A 14,268-nucleotide genomic window follows, 5' to 3' on the forward strand; every position below is an offset into this window, starting at 1 on the left:
ACCAGACTGTGCCGTCATCTGCTGTGAATCAGCGTCAACTATACTGACAATGAATGAGGCCCGCTCAAAATCAAGACCTGATCTAGTAATGCAAATGTGCCATATTTCTCTGGAAGTTTCTCTTCATACCTTCAGCAACTTTACTCGTATTTACTCGCGGTGCAGACAGCGCTGCTCCATCACTCTGCTCAGTGCGCAGGCGCACTCCGCCCCTCTCCCTCCTACAGACGGAGCTCCTGATTGGCTGTAAAGTGCAGCTAGCGTCCTGGAGACTGCAGAGAGGAAGAGGAGCGCTGTTTGGAGTTATTTCGCAGCGACCTATGAGGTGTGCAGGAAAGCGACCTGCCGCTGTGGAAACACAACTCATTTACACAAACATAAAGCAGCAGAGCCCAAAGACCTCGAGCTGCAGAGTAAACAGAGGAGGAGGAAGAGGCAGAGGTCACTGACAAAGGCTTTACTGCACAAACACTCATGAATATCCAGGTAGATGATTTAAAAAAGTGAAAGTTCAGAGTAATCTGCAGCATGAATTAATATTGTCTTTCTGAGTGCAGTGATAAGATGTGATTTTAGCAGAAGGACTGAACAGTCATCATATCACCAGCTGAAATAAATCTAGTGTTTCTCAAATTCCAAAATATATCTAATAATGTAATTATATAAGTTTATATAATGATATGTATTTCAGTATGATTAATATAATTATGCTTTGGTGGTATTCTTCATATTTAGGCTCCATGCAGGTAGGTGTTGGATTTTTATCAAATTATCTTAATTATTTTATTCTACCTACATGATTCATAAAGAGCCATGGCTGTCACAAGGTTTTTATATATTTATAAGGATATTATTCTGCTAATCAATATCAACTACTTAAAGGCAAAAAATAATGATTGTATGATCATGAAATTTCAAAGAAATACTGAAATGTTCAGTATCGCCCACCCCTATCTTCTTCCTCTTCTCCCTCTTCTTCCTCTTCTCCCTCTTCTTCTTCCTCTTCTTCTTCCTCTTCTCCCTCTTCCTCTTCTTCTTCCTTAGTTTGTTGGTGGATTGCAAGTCCTCGTGCATTCAAAATAACCAAACGTCTCCTCTGATTGGCTGGTTTCTCTCTGTGGGTGGAGTTTCAAACAGAACAAACATGGCGGCTCGGTTTCTCTGATATCGTTGAAATAATTCAGTTAAACGAGTTTCTGAAATATTTGAGGCGACAAATAAACCGTGAAGTTCATGAATGTGACTTAATTTAGAACTTTATCACTTCCTGTACTGATTTACACCGAGCTGCTCAGGACCATGCTCATTTACATACAAGGAGGGACAGTGTGAGAGAGCTGGCTCATTTTCAGGACTGGAATGTCAGCATCAGTCATAGAAGAAGTTTGGCTGACAGGGTGTTCTCTCCTTCCTCTGTGGTTTTCCAGCTCTTTGAGGTTAACGTCTCACATGTGTTCAGTGCGTTTCCACCAAAGCACCAAACAAACCAACAGCTGCTGCATCAAACTTTTCTGTCACTGCTTCAGCTCATCTTCTTCCAGCTGGTTGGATCAACCCTGGTCTGCACTTCCTGTCCAGAAAGTGCAGTTGTAGAAACACTGACTATATCAAAGCTTTTACTTCCAGCAGACATGATCACATGGTTAGTTCAGCATGAGCTGAGTGTTATTTAATGAAGCATTCATGGTGATATATGAAGACACACAATCACAGTCTGCAGCTAGATACAGGCTACACCCACTATCATTCCACACATTTCAGAAACAACACAAGTAAAAAAGTTACATTTACACTGAGTGTGGACATCAGCTCAAACTGTTTGAGTATTTTTCCAACAACATGAGGAGCAAACTGTGTTTAAATGCATTTAATGTCTGAAAGTGACTGAGAGTTTTCAGCTTAGTTCCTGTACAGATGTCACAGTGAGTGTTCATGTTACACCTCATCCTGTACAATGACTGACAGACCTTTGCTCTGTCACACATGCATTCAAAGACTCAGAATTAAAAGTTAGGGACTTTGGACTCAGCTCTCCTGACTCGGTCCCACCTCTGATGATGACCCCACCTCTGATGTGTTTGGACATCAGCACAGAGTATCCACAGGTTCACTCACACTGTAACAGCTGACTGATGTTGATATGATTCAGACACAAATATGCAGCAGCTGTTGGTGATTATTGCTCCTATTAATGACACAATGAATGCTGTTTGAACAACTGTAAACATCAAACCAAGTCCTAGCTGTATGTGACCATCAACCTTCCTGTCATAACCCAGGAGGAAAGACATTTACTTCGTTTGTTGGCACACACACACTTCCTCTTCCTGCTTCACCCTAGGTTTTTAACAGGACCCAGGCGCAGACAAAAATAAAGTTCAACAAAAGGAGCTTTATTTAAAGCTGAACTACAAATCTATGACCAGAGGAGCGGGAGAACAAAGGAGGGCTACTGTAAACAGTGGCAATCAAAAGAGCACGAGACAAAAGTACAAATAAACACAAAAGAAAGGACTCACACAGGACTCACATGAGGTTCACAAGGGAAGAACCGACAAAGGGGAAGTGCAGGGCTTCAATAGAGGAGAGACAACACAGGTGAACACAAATAGGGAAGAGCTGGTAATCAGGAGAAGGGAACTGGGAGGAAGTAAAAACTGGCAGGGAGACATACAGGGCAGACAGGACTACAGAATAAGACAAGGGGGACACAGCAACACTGAGGACAAGAGGGAGGAAAGAGGGATCAGAGGAGGAGGAAGACCAATAACAGAAAATACATAACAAATGATGAGGGAACAGAATAAACAGGACAATCCACAACATTCAGTTTCAGCTGAGACTTTTTAGAACTGATGGTTTCTTCAGAACGTCTGATTGAATTTGATTCTGTTATTAAAAAAATAATTAAATGAAAACACACAGAGAAGAGGTGCTTGTGATGCGGCTATCACTCCAAAGAATTGGGATACTGTCAATCCTCCTGTGTCTGCTGGTGGACTCAGAGCTGGACTCAGAGGTGGACTCAGAGCTGGACTCAGAGCTGGTCTGTCAGTGTGTGTCTGAGCAGCAGCTGCTGTAAAGGACAAAAATGTGAGTTGAGACTTGTTGATGTTTAAATGAACATGTGGACTGTTTGAATTGAACCTGATGCTGTCTGTCTGTACAGAATATTATATGTTACAGTTAGAAGAACAGAAATCAGACAGTTCTCAGCAGACAGCAGCTTTAACTTACTCACCAGAGACTGTGAGCTCACAGCTGGAAGAACCAGGACCAGAAGCTGTCCTCACTGAACACACATACAGACCAGAGTCTTCAGTCCTGAGTCTGGACAGATGAAGTCTGATTCGTCCTTCTCTGAGGGCGTCTGTGTCACTCTGGACTCTTCCTGAAAAACCTTCATCCACAGACTCTGAGAGCTCAACACCAGCAATGACCTGATACAGGACTGATTCTTTCTGTCTGGTTAAATGAGAACAGTGGACATGAATGTCCTCAGTCTTAGTCTGAGTGTCTGTGGGGAACGTCCACTCCAGTGTGATGTTGTGGTTCTCCTCTGCCTGATAGGAGCTCTGTGTCTCCTTCACTTCAAGTGCTGCTGCTGAGGAGGTGAGGATGAGGAGCAGCAGGATCATCTTCTCTCTGTGAGAGGACACAGAGGTGAAGAGTCATCAGGTTCAGTTCAGTTTTTTTAATAAAACTTGATTTGTTGTTTTACTGTTACACAACAACACACACACCTAAACCTGAGAGTGTTGTTTGTTGACACACTGTCACTTGCTGCTGGGTAAAAACATCCCTCTGTATGTATCAGAGAGGAAGATGTGACTTCTTGCAGCTGATCAGAAGGACAAAGAGGGAGCACAGCACCTGTCTGTCTGACCGCTCTACTCACAGACCTGGACAGTGTTTCTGCATTTACAGTGACGAGTGCTGCTGTTGTTAACTTGTATCTGATCTACAGCACTCTGCTGCTGGTGGGTGTGACAGACAGCAAACAGGTGGAGCAGGACACAGAGACAGGGACCACCCCCTGCACTCTGCTCCACCCTTCGTGGGTGTTTCCTTTTTGTCCCCGAGCAGAGTGAAAGCAAAAACAAAACAACAACAGAAGAGTCCAACAAGTCTCCATCAGTGTGTGTGTCCCTCCTTCACACAGACTGAATGTGTCCACATGTGTCTCTTGGGTCCATGTTGTCCCTCCTGTCATGTCTTTGTTCCATCAACATGTGTTTGTTTGAGCTGCTAAACTCATTCTGTACAAACACCTTGTTTTTACACTTTACACAAACTTACACTGTTCTTCATCACACACACACACACACACACACACACACACACACACACACACACACACACTAACACAACAACACACTGGCTCTTACCTTTTCAGCAGCTGACATGAAGCCCTTCTGTATGTCACCACAGTTCCAACCAGTCTGCGCAACACAGCAACACACACACTAAGCACTGATCACTGTGTCCCGCCCACTGAACGCTCCTCCTCTGTGTTTTCTTTTTAAGAGCTTTGGTTTTGTGTTCGTCTTCCTCATCTTTCAAATGAACGGAGTCCATCAGGGAGCCCCTGAAGGTGCACAGCATGTTCAAATGTGTCCTAACACACTGTTTACAGTCATATATCAGGGAGACCTGCAGGTCTTGGCTCAATGAGGCCAGCAGGACCCCCTCTTTCTTGGACGGTGGGTCCACAAGAGAACAAACTCATGTCAGTGATTCTGGCTGAGCTGGGCCTGGCACCACAGCCACCAGGTGCTTCATGAGGGACCCTGGGGTCCCATTTCCAGGAAATGGACTCTGGGGTCTTTGTTGGGGTGATTTGAATCACCTAGTCCATCATCATCCATGCCCTGGGAGACCCAACCAAGGGCTATTGTCCACAATAGTTCCTAGGATCACTCGGGGATGTGACCTCCTGAACCACGTTAAGGTGCTGGTTCATGGAGGGGCTCTGAATGTTTGCAGCATTTGTCAAGATGAGGAAGGTCAGGAAGAGTCAGCTGCTGCTGCTCTAACATGTGCTCTCTCAGCCAGATGTGCTCTCAGGTACCAATAAGGAGAGGATCTGTCTCAGGTCCAAACTCTGAGGTTCATGTGTGAGCATGTAACCCCCTGCACCACGTTAAGGTCGTACCTGTTCTCATGTCGTTACAGCTGCTGCCAGTCATGTAGCTGAAGAAGAGAAACCAGAAGAGAAGCCAGATCCAGAGAGCCAGGGAAGGTCTGGTCTCTGGGCAGGTTCTGCTTTCTTTGTTGTGATGTGTGCAGGACTTGGACTTGGACTTGGAGTTTCTTTAGGAACAGGTTCACCTCAAACACTTTACATCAGTGTCAGCTCAGTGCTGCTGAATGTTTCTGATTCTTTGATGATTGCTGCTCAGTGTTTTCTCTCATTGTAATGAAGTTGCTGCTCAGAGCTGTGCCACAGAGCAGTGCACCTCAGCCTCCACCCTTCACATCCATCCGTCAGTCAGACTGTCTGCAGCTCTCATTGATCATCCATCAGTCCAAGCAGGGAGCTGTTTACGTCATATGACCAACAGCGTTGACACATTTTACATCAGAGTGAATTAGACAAAAGACAATGAAATAAACACAACTCTGAGCTTAGAAAGTGCACTCACTCACTGAGGTTGTGCAGTATGAAGAGTTTGTGTTGGCTGTGGCTGATCTGATGAAGATGCTGCTCCTCTTCAGGTCTCTGTCTAACTGTCATGAACCCAGAAAGCTGCCCAGCAGAAAACCAGCATCCTGAAGGCTTTGTTCACTTTCAAGGACTTGGAGAGCAGCTTCTGGATCCTGAGGAGAGCTGACAGACCCCCAACACAAAGACGGGGACAGGATGATGATGAGTGATGGACTGACTCTGTCCACAGCTCTTCCAGAGGTCGGCCATGCTGTGTGTTGTTTCAGCTTTATTACAGACTGAGACAGATATGTTACCAACACAAACATGAATCATATTTATTTATTGACAGAGTTACATTTGCTGATTGATGATCTGATCTGATGTTTATCTTGTAGCAGCCAAGTATTCACACTCTTTAACCCTTTGTTGTCTGAATGTTGACGTCCTCTATGTCTTATATGTAACAGCTCCTGTTGGAGTTTTATTATGTCATGATATTCATGATGTGGGATAGGACTCTTCTTTGCCTCGGTACAAACTGATCTGATGCTTCCTGTCACATGGAGTTCTGATGATCAGCTGTTTTTCAGCATTAAAATCATCAGTGTGTTCAAACTGTGTCTTCCTGTTTAATCTGACTTCCTGCTTCCATCTGTGTGCTGTAAAAAGTCACATTTACAGACATGATGTTTGTGTGTTGTTGTGAGCAGCAGGTTCTCAGTACACGCTCACTTCCTGTTCTGGATCAGAGGAAGGTGGCGCCCCCTGCTGACAGAGACACTGAACTGATTATTACATGTTCTTCTCTGTAAATGGTCACATGACATCATGGACACATAAACAGCAGCCAGTAACACAGTGATACGATCATGAAGGATGTTTATGAAAAGCTTTTATTTTAAAAAGACAGGATTACAAAAGTTTATAAAGACGTGTCACATGACAAAAAACTTCAATAAAAACATGTTGATATAAAAAGGTTTGACTGCTGGAAATATAAGTGCAGAAAGTCAGTAGTGACAAATACAAAACGTCCTTCACCTGGATATTCACAATGTAGAAAATGTCTGTCCTGTGTCTTTTCCCAACAGCAGCATCACTGAGAGGTAGTGTAGGCATGAGTGTTCTGATTTATGTCTTAGTTTTCACTTTTTTATGGTTTTAATAAAAATAACTGATTCACATGAAAGAAGTCTGACTTTTTGGTCAAAGCAGCAGCATCACTGAGAGGTAGTGTAGGCAGGAGTGTGTTCTGGCTTTTCCTCTGACACTCTGACACTTGTCTAAGAATGCTGACTTTGTCAGGGCTCCTAGAGCTGCTCTGTGATGGTTGGACTTCATGATAAAACATGTTAAAGATGTGGATGACACAATGATATTTTCTAACTTTATTTAATGACCAATAAAAACATCTGAAGGAAATAAAGGTGGGACAACGATCAGTAAGAAACTGTAGCAGCAGCCTCAGTCTGAGGTGTGAGTCTGTGCTCAGCTCATAATGAGCTTCCTCACATCCTCCTCAAGTGTCAACAGAGGAAGCATCAAGCATAAAAACTAGGGATGTATGTGTACATATTACGTGATTTCAGACTCGATCAGAATCGGATATATATTTATTAGGACTCTCAAAGTTAACGCCTTCTGTGCAGGTTGGTTCTGTGTCCTGTAGTGTAGGGGTATGACAGTTGGTTTTGGTGCGAGAGGTCCTGGTTCAAGGTCTCAATGAGCCGCTGCGCGTCTGAAATCACCTTGTGGCGCTCTGGACACACACACACACAGGAGAGACGTGACACCGCACATTTTAGGACAGATGAGCCAACAGTTCTGAGCATGTATGTGAACAGATTAATGTTTGGATGATCACAGATTAACAATAATCCCTTCATTTCAACAGTCTGTGTGCACCAACATTACAGAGAGTGTGTAAGTAATTTAATCAATACAAACTTTATTGATTCTGTTTTACAGGTTTCACTAAAAATAATATCAAAGTCCAATAAAACAGTCTGACAGTAGAATAAATCATAAATGATGAGCTTTAAAGTTCTGTTCAGATGAAGGTCTCTTAATAACGACTCTGTGGCGCAAAGATCAATAAAGTTTGTTACAATTATTATTGTTTGTGATAAAAAAAGACACAGAGTCGTAACAGATGTGATCACTGTGGGACTATTCTCTGTGATCAATAGTAGTAACAAAAAAATAAACGTGTTATCTTTTTTATTATCTTAACACAACAAACTAAACATAGATAAACAAAAAGTAGAAAGGCTATCTGTACATAATTTTGTCCCGTCCGTCCTCCTGTGTCTGCTGGTGGACTCAGAGCTGGTCTGTCAGTGTGTGTCTGAGCAGCAGCTGCTGTAAAGGACAAAAATGTGAGTTGAGACTTGTTGATGTTTAAATGAACATGTGGACTGTTTGAATTGAACCTGATGCTGTCTGTCTGTACAGAATATTATATGTTACAGTTAGAAGAACAGAAATCAGACAGTTCTCAGCAGACAGCAGCTTTAACTTACTCACCAGAGACTGTGAGCTCACAGCTGGAAGAACCAGAACCAGAAGCTGTCCTCACTGCACACACATACAGACCACAGTCTTCAGTCCTGAGTCTGGACAGATGAAGTCTGATTCGTCCTTCTCTGAGGGCGTCTGTGTCACTCTGGACTCTTCCTGAAAAACCTTCATCCACAGACTCTGAGAGCTCAACACCAGCATAGACCAGATACAGGACTGAGGCTTTCTGTCTGGTTAAATGAGAACAGAGGACATGAATGTCCTCAATCTTAGTCTGAGTGTCTGTGGGGAACGTCCACTCCAGTGTGATGTTGTGGTTCTCCTCTGCCTGATAGGAGCTCTGTGTCTCCTTCACTTCAAGTGCTGCTGCTGAGGAGGTGAGGATGAGGAGCAGCAGGATCATCTTCTCTCTGTGAGAGGACACAGAGGTGAAGAGTCATCAGGTTCAGTCAGTACGGCTACAACAACATCAATCTACAGTCTGCACTGATGCACACAGTAGGTGCCTATAAACAGAAAACTTCATTTTTTAGCCTCAGGTCAAAGTTAAACCATTGATCTGATCTTTGAAAACATGTAAACAAAGGAAATGTTCAGACCTGATCACCACTGGTCAAAGACACAGTAGAGGACGGTGTTACCTTTTAATGTCTGGCTCCTGGTTTCAGACACAGTAAAAGCAGAAGAGCCCTCAGAGTCCACTTCTAAATATCAGACGTTCTCAGCTCATGACCTACAGTCTGTATTATGATTATGTGGCTGTTTAAAACACTGACTGTCATCTGGACTTGAACTACCTCCCTCACCTCCTCCACCTTCATCACTGCACTTGTGTAAACCTGCCTGACTCCTCCCCCCTGTGTCTAGTTAAAACAAATGCTATTTTTCTATTTTAATGGCTACATGCAGCTAAATGAATGCATAGAATCAGATCTGTTAAGATTAAGAAAACCTTTATTTGTGAGAGAGCAGCCCAGGACAGAGCTGGACTTTCTGATGACCTGTTGCTGCTGTTCCAGCAGACCACACCGTACAGAATGACTGATGCCACCACAGAGTCATAAAAGGTCTTCAGGAGTGGCCCTTTCACTCCAAAAGACCGCAGTCTCCTCAGCAGGTAGAGCCTGCTCTGGCCCTTCCTGTACAGTGCGTCTGTGTTGTGAGTCCAGTCCAGTTTGTTGTTGAGGTGAACACCCAGGTATTTGTAAGAGTCCACCTGCTCAATGTCCATTCCCTGGATGTTCACCGGGGGGGGGGGGGGGGGGGGGGGGGGGGGGGGGGCTGAGTGTCATCTGCGAAAGTCCACCACCATCTCCTTGGTTTTCCCTGCATTGATCAGGAGGTGGTTTCGCTGACACAGGTCCACAAAGTTCTGCGTCAGTCGTCGCCGTCACTGATGAGACCAACAATCACAGTGTCATCAGAGAACTTCTGCAGCACACAGCCGTCTTGTTTGCCACCACCCACCACAATCATCATGCCATCCACTGTAATAAAAGGAGATCACATTAAACTGCTGTTTCCAACTTATGGAAAACCTACTGATGATCTAGACCCCTTAATCATTTATCAAAATACAGGGATTTTTTTGCTCGGGACTGGTGGGAGATAGCTAGATCCAAGGTAACCACATAGAAAGAGTTTAAATCAGCATTTCAATCTGCATTTCTGGCTGAGGACTATGAAGTTGTTGTGTCTGAAGTCCGACATGTAGAGGGTGAAGAGGAGCCCTGAGGGGCACCTGTGCTACAGGTGAGCAGGTCAGACACACAGTTCTGGGCTCTCACAAACTGTGGTCAGCTCTCACAAACTGTGGTCAGTTTGTGAGATAGTCCCTGATCCACTCTGACATCAGGTGGTCCACCCGTGTCTGCTCCAGTTTGTCCTTCAGGATCGTCGGCTGGATGGTGTTGAAAGCACTGGAAAAATCAAAGAAGGTGATTCTCACAGTGCTGCCGGGCTTCTCCAGGTGAGAAAGAGCTCGGTGTAGCAGGAAGGTGACAGCATCCTCCACTCCAACATTAGCCACCAGTCTGTAGCTGCTGAGGTCTCTAGGGTGTGGTGTTTTAGGCACTGGTTCCACACAGGAGGTCTTCCAGAGCGGTGGTACCACCCCAAGCTTGAGGCTCAGATTGAAGACGTGCTCCATAACTCCACACAGCTGGTCTGCACAGGAGTTATGGAGCCTGGAGCTAATGGCATCTGGTCCAGCTGCCTTCCTTGTCTTTGTCTTCCTGAGTTCTGTTCTCACCTGGGCTGCTGTGAAGGACAGGATTGAGTGTCTCTGTGCGGGTGTGAAGTGGTTTGATTTTGTGATGAGAGTGTGGGGGACTGTGGGAGAGGAACAAAGGCCAGGAGTCAGAGAGTGGAGGTGCGACTGCATGGGGGGAGGAGTGGGTGCTTCATCAAACCTATTGAACCTATCTGGGATGGAGAGTTCAGTGAAAGCTTCTTATGGTCATCACCAAATCACTGAGTGTAAACAGTCTGATCAGCCTCATGCTACATGCATCATGACAGTGTGTACTTTGAATACATGAATGATGATCATGTGTTCATTGAGCTGTGAGCTGCTGCTGGTCGTTAAAAAATTCAGATTAAATGGGCATGTTTGTTTTTAAATCATAGTCACCTTTTAGATTTGGACCAACATCAGGATCAAACCTGCACTCATACTTTGGAATGAGTTGATCTTCATGGAGCACCAGCATGTTGTTAGTTATCACTCACTCACCTCCCAGGCTGCAGTCAGATAAAGAGCAGCGAACCAGGTTTGTTCTTCAGCAGTTCATGCACAGTAAGATTCATTTTATTGTGTACATAACAACAATGCGTTACATGGATACACTTGTAACAGAAATATATCAGAGATTAAAACAACACAAACCTGCTGCCAGTCAAACCGGATGGATGGTTGGAGGCTTGTTTACATTTGACACATCACGTCTTTTATGTTTGGCTTTGTTTAGTCAGGTTTAGTTTCAGGACAAGTGTTCACACTGAGATCACAGATTGATGTTTGGATTATCCCAGATTAACAATAATCTGTTTATTGTATAGTGGTCTGACACACATACTGCTTTGTGCACTAACGTCACAGAAACACATGTGATGGTGCAAAGTGTGGGAAACGGCCACAGCCCCTCTGAAAGCTGCAGCCTGCTGTCATCACACTGAAGAGAGTTTCAGTGTTTGATCAATACTCTCATTGAAATGGATGGAACGCTGTGAGGCCTTCATTCACTGTGTTTTATACACTTTAAATGTTGTGTTGTCAGTCACAGAGTGTGTGTGTGTTGATAATAACTTCCACCAGGGGGCAGTCACACAGTGTTTGATGCAGCAGGCTGAGCCCTGAATAAGTAAAGTCTACTCTGTCCTCACAGTGAAGACACACAGTGCAGCAGTGGACTCATGGATGCTAATACATTAGCTGCTAACTGTGCTAATCTGCTGTACACAGGGAATGAGTGTGAACAGGCTGAATGACACAGAGACTGTCAGGGGTCATGTGATCATCTGCTGTAGCTGTATCTGCACCACTCTGGGATGACTGTGGGGTCACTTCACGTTCAGCACATGAACATGGTGTTACTGTCAGTCACAGGCTGCTGCTGCTCATCTGTTCATAAAGTGATGAAGCACTTCTACAGAAGGATGAAGCTCCACAGCAGCCTGCAGCCTCCACCCCAAGACCCCACAGCCCCCACAGTGTGAGGGTTTGTGTCACAGTGGTCCTTGGTTCCTCTGTAAAGCCTCACAGAGAACACGTCATGCTGATGATCATCTCCTTCTTCATCACCTCCTTTAGGCCGGAGTCGACCCTTTAAGGACCCTCTACATACAGAACAGGAGCTGGACCTGGACTTTGAGCTCCTGGAGAGCGTCAGTCTACAGCCTGTGAGGAACAGGTTCACCTCTAGGGGGCGATGGTGAGTTATCTGTGGTGTTAGTGTGTGGACAGTTCTGTTTCTGTGTAATAACATTCTGCCTGTGTGTAAAAGATGATGTGTCAAATGTAAACAAGTCCTGTCACACCTGTCTGACTGCTGGTTGTTGTGCAGCAGGTTTGTGTTGATTTAACCTGATGTGTTGATGACACACACAAAAAACAAGGCTTACAGTGCATGAAACATCAAATCCGATTCAACGTGAACAGTCAGCTGTTTGAATGAAGACAGATGCTGCACAGCTGCTTTACATGAGCTCTGATAAGAAGCAGCATCAGTGTGTGTGCAGAGCTGTGTGAGGAGAACACACACTGAGTGTGTCAGTGCTATGTTTGGACCGATGGATGTGATCATCTGAATTGATCTGATCTAACATGGAAGTTTTTATTATTATGAATCCATCATACAAACACAAAGTGTTTCTACACTCAGACCTCATGTAATAAACTAATGTTACAGCTGTTATAAATGTTTCTGATAGAAAGACACAAACACAAGAGTCAGCTCATAAACACAATGTTTACATGTTTACATTCAAACTGTATGAACAGCACTGTAACAATGTTCATGGCTGTAACATTATGAGGACAACAATACTTCTTCTATTGTCCCAGCTGATGGATCGATCATTGATCGACTGATGATCCATGAGGAGACATGACAGCATGAGGACAGCTTCAACAGACATGTGTCAATGTTTCTGATCACAGTGCACCCACTGATCCTCAGACAGATGATCCATCAGAGGAAGAGGAGGAAGAAGAGGTCAGCACACCACTCCCAGCTTAGATGATGAAGATGGAGGAGGAGAGTCTTCAGGTCTGATCACTGTAGGACTCTGTACAAGAAGCTTTAATGGCTGACCTTCTTGGAGAGGAGTCCTGTTAGTGCTGCTGGGTTGTCTCTTTGATAAACAACGCCTCAGATTGGAAGAGTTTTTTATGACAAAATGAAGTAAATGCTGATTCAGCAGGTTCACAGCCTGAAAGAGTTAAAGGATGAGGAGGAGGAGGATGAAGAGACTGAAACACACAGAGAGGTCAGACTCTATAATCATGACGTGGTCTTGTTCCTGAAGTTAATGACATCAGTTATCTCCTCTTGCATTACAAGAATAACACACTACATGTCAACACTTACTGTGCTGAACTTCTTACAGTGTAAATACTGTTGTATGACAGGGGTTAAATAAAGTATAAAAGATTTTCAGTTCTTCATGTAAGAAAATAAAAGTGCAGCAGTCTGAATATTGAGATGCATCATAACAGGAGACACAAGAGGTCAAAGTTCCTCATCAGCATGTAGTGTGTGAAATGTGCAGAGGAGACTGACAACAGCACCACAACACAGTAACTGAGTGGACAAGTTTCACTTCTTAATTTGTTGTTGTCCTGAGACACCAGGGTTCAGTTTCTCTCTAAAAACAAAAAATAAAACTACAAAGACCATCAGGAGAACTCCTCCTAGTATCAGTCCAATGATGAGTCCTGTCCGTCCTCCTGGGTCTGCTGGTGGACTCAGAGCTGGTCTGTCAGTGTGTGTCTGAGCAGCAGCTGCTGTAAAGGACAAAAATGTGAGTTGAGACTTGTTGATGTTTAAATGAACATGTGGACTGTTTGAATTGAACCTGATGCTGTCTGTCTGTACAGAATATTATATGTTACAGTTAGAAGAACAGAAATCAGACAGTTCTCAGCAGACAGCAGCTTTAACTTACTCACCAGAGACTGTGAGCTCACAGCTGGAAGAACCAGAACCAGAAGCTGTCCTCACATCACACACATACAGACCAGAGTCTTCAGTCCTGAGTCTGGACAGATGAAGTCTGATTCGTCCTTCTCTGAGGGCGTCTGTGTCACTCTGGACTCTTCCTGAAAAACCTTCATCCACAGACTCTGAGAGCTCAACACCAGCATGGACCAGATACAGGACTGATTCTTTCTGTCTGGTTAAATGATAACAGTAGACATAAATGTCCTCAGTCTTAGTCTGAGTGTCTGTGGGGAACGTCCACTCCAGTGTGATGTTGTGGTTCTCCTCTGCCTGATAGGAGCTCTGTGTCTCCTTCACTTCAAGTGCTGCTGCTGAGGAGGTGAGGATGAGGAGCAGCAGGATCATCTTCTCTCTGTGAGAGGACACAGAGGTGAA

General features: G+C 44.3%; 2 long non-coding RNA genes across 2 annotated transcripts; both read right to left on the reverse strand.

Annotated features, from left to right (window-relative positions):
• Positions 1 to 2,372: 2,372 nt before the first annotated feature.
• On the reverse strand, positions 2,373 to 3,272 carry LOC114429323 (uncharacterized). The gene is made up of 2 exons (XR_003669674.1): positions 3,242 to 3,272; positions 2,373 to 3,076 (listed from the first exon to the last, which is right to left on the reverse strand). It is a non-coding gene; the product is annotated as an uncharacterized LOC114429323 (long non-coding RNA).
• Positions 3,273 to 13,168: 9,896 nt separating this feature from the next.
• On the reverse strand, positions 13,169 to 13,884 carry LOC114429322 (uncharacterized). Its single transcript, XR_003669673.1, has 2 exons — positions 13,842 to 13,884; positions 13,169 to 13,676 (listed from the first exon to the last, which is right to left on the reverse strand). It is a non-coding gene; the product is annotated as an uncharacterized LOC114429322 (long non-coding RNA).
• Between the last annotated feature and the right edge of the window lie 384 nt (positions 13,885 to 14,268).

This window comes from Parambassis ranga, unplaced genomic scaffold, assembly GCF_900634625.1.
Source record: "Parambassis ranga unplaced genomic scaffold, fParRan2.1 scaffold_101_arrow_ctg1, whole genome shotgun sequence".
Lineage (NCBI taxonomy): Eukaryota > Metazoa > Chordata > Actinopteri > Ambassidae > Parambassis > Parambassis ranga.